This window comes from Hypanus sabinus, chromosome 29, assembly GCF_030144855.1.
Source record: "Hypanus sabinus isolate sHypSab1 chromosome 29, sHypSab1.hap1, whole genome shotgun sequence".
NCBI classification, from domain to species: Eukaryota; Metazoa; Chordata; class Chondrichthyes; order Myliobatiformes; family Dasyatidae; genus Hypanus; species Hypanus sabinus.
The window spans coordinates 20,230,998-20,233,570 of record NC_082734.1 but is presented as its reverse complement, the minus strand read 5'-3'; the positions used below and the strand labels follow the sequence as shown (position 1 = coordinate 20,233,570).

Below are 2,573 nucleotides of genomic sequence, written 5' to 3'. Positions count from 1 at the left end.
GGGCGGGCGGACACTGACCGCCGCTCGCTCCCTGGGCCTGGCCTGTCTGCCTGCCTGGCCTTAACCATTATCGTGCAAAAGGATACAATCACAGAGGGCAGACAGCAACACTTCTTCATTGGGGAAGGGCAAATTATCAGGCTACAAGGCTACAATTTCCGCCTCGCCTCTGAATTGGGATCATCTGTCTGCAGGGAAATACATGTATGTATGTATGTATGGACGACTGCTCCATGCTTAGGGGTCTCTAGCAGGGCAATCAGCAGAATGTTAGGGATAAATTTCTCCCAGAGAGAAATTTAGAAAGTGGAATTTAGAATGCTCCCCCCTCCCCAGAGAGGAAGATAAAGAATGGTACCCTGGCTGACAAGCCGGCTGGAAGAAGGCAACACTGTGGGCCCAACGGCCTGCCTGCCTGCCTGTACTGTGCTCCACCACTCTGTGTTTCTAACTTTCATCATTTTCCAAGGCCACTCACTCACTCAAACCTCTCACACTTAGGCGTACCCGCTCGGCGCCGTCTCCACCGTTGCCGCGTCCGTCCACGTCGCCGTGCTTCACGCACTCAGGGAGCTCTGCCCTGTGTTCTGTCACGGCTAGCTGCCGCCACCTTCCACACTGCGGCCACGGCCGCCGGCCGCTCCCATCTGTCCGCACTCGCGGCATTTACCTCGCGTGGCTGCTGGCTGCCGTTAGCGCTGGGGGCCGGCTCCTGCTTTCTCTTCACACTTTTCCTGTTTCAGAACCAAGGCGATAATCAATACCCCTTTCAGTCCACAGCGCCCGCCCGCACGCTCCACGACCGAGGGATGATACCGGGCAAAATCACACCTGCCAATCAGGGCAGTGGGGCACCAGCGCCACCGTCGGTCCGCTACACAGATTTCCTCTTGCCACGCGTGCCCGCCCCCTTCCTCCCTCACTCTCCCCCTCCCGTTTCTACATGCAAGCACCCACCCCGCTGGCTGCATAACCAGTCAGTCTGTCATGTAAGAGAGACCCTGCCTGCCTGCCACTGCTAAACAGTTTGCTATGCATCAAGGTCAAGACGATGACAATGACAACAAGGGGACAAACTCAATTGGTCAGAAGAAGGTGGGTGGGGGGGAGAGAAACTTCCCCATGATAACCTGTGCAGACGCAAAGTCTGCAACTCGGACAGCTTCTCTCAGCCACTCGACAATCGGAATTGCACATCAAATAAATCAGCCACAGAGGTGTCAACAACGGCTGCAATTTAGCCTTCGCCTTGCAGAGCACACCCATTGTCTGCCCTCAGCCACACCTGTAGACGACATCCTCCTCTTCTCCCCATGCTAGCCAGGAGGCCTTTCTGACCGCCGACTTTGGCCACCCACGTCCACCACCGTCGCGCCGGTCTTGAGCCGCCGGCCGGTGCCGCCACCCTTCCGTTTTCTCGCTTCCCGGCAGAGCACAGCCTCGGCAAGCAGACGGCTCGGCTCAGAGCCCAGAGGAGGCGCGCTCTCGCCGTCGAGTGCGGGGAGGGGACGGCCTTGCAGGGAGGGTCGAGCGGCCTGCTTCCACTCCCCCTGCGGACAGGACAGCATGACCAGCCTCCCACGGCCAGGAGGACAGAGAGCGGGGCAAGTGAGGAAACTTCCCATCCCAGCCGACGGCCACGCTGTCGCACGCACGCGCAGAGCCGCCCGCCCCGCCTGCTCTGTCCCAAAGCGGGCGGGGTGGGCTGCACGACGGCCGTCTCTCCTGGGGCCACGGAGAGGACAGATCGTCCCTCGCTCGCGCAGCTAGCTGCTGAGCCTCAGCCGGCAGCCGGCAGCCTCTGCCAATGACGTCGGCCCTAACAGGCCCAGCCTCCCTCCCCGACCATTGGTGGATCACTGGCAGATTTACATAGCCTCTGACAAGTCCGACTCACCGCCGACCAGCGAGGTGACAGCTGTCGAGCACGACGATCGATTCCAGACGACCCGGGCCAGGGCTGCCAGCGGGGCAGGGCAGCAAGCACTCTGCCAGGCCTCCTGCTTCAATCTAAACACCGGAGCCCGGGCAGGATGCGGGCGACTCAAGGGCCGCGCCGGCATCGCTTCTCGGCCTTTTGGCTAAGATCAAGTGTAGTATCTGTTCTTATCAGTTTAATATCTGATACGTCCCTTATCTGGGGACCATATATTAAATTGATTTTTGGAACAGGGAGATGGAATAGGGGCTTGCTCCGTCCACTCCACGCATCGACCCGGTATTGCAGTGCCTCTGGGAACGGTGCACTTCCCCCCTGGGGAATTTCAAACTAACAAAGAAAAGAAAAGTGAGAAAAACTCAGCAGCAGCAGCAGCAGCATAAACAAGCGTGCACGTGGAGGGGGAGAGAGAAGACAGAGTGTGAGAGTGAGTGAGAAGGAGCGAGAGACAGAAGACAGTGTGAGAGTCAGAGAGACAGAGAGCTGCTTGCTCTCCACACCCTCTGTGCGTCTGTGTCTAGATCTTCCTCTCTACCTACAGCTCGCTCACTCGCGCAATCTGTAGCCAACTCAACAGCAGCACTGGCATTATATCTAGGCCGTCCCGCTAAGATCGACTGCATCTCACATCAGG

The 2,573-nt window shown here is 58.6% G+C and overlaps 1 non-coding gene across 1 annotated transcript; it reads left to right on the top strand.

The window, feature by feature from the left end:
• The first annotated feature begins 2,061 nt into the window (after window positions 1–2,061).
• Window positions 2,062–2,252, top strand: LOC132383265 (U2 spliceosomal RNA). The gene has a single exon (XR_009508581.1). It is a non-coding gene; the product is annotated as a U2 spliceosomal RNA (small nuclear RNA).
• The last annotated feature ends 321 nt before the right edge of the window (window positions 2,253–2,573 follow it).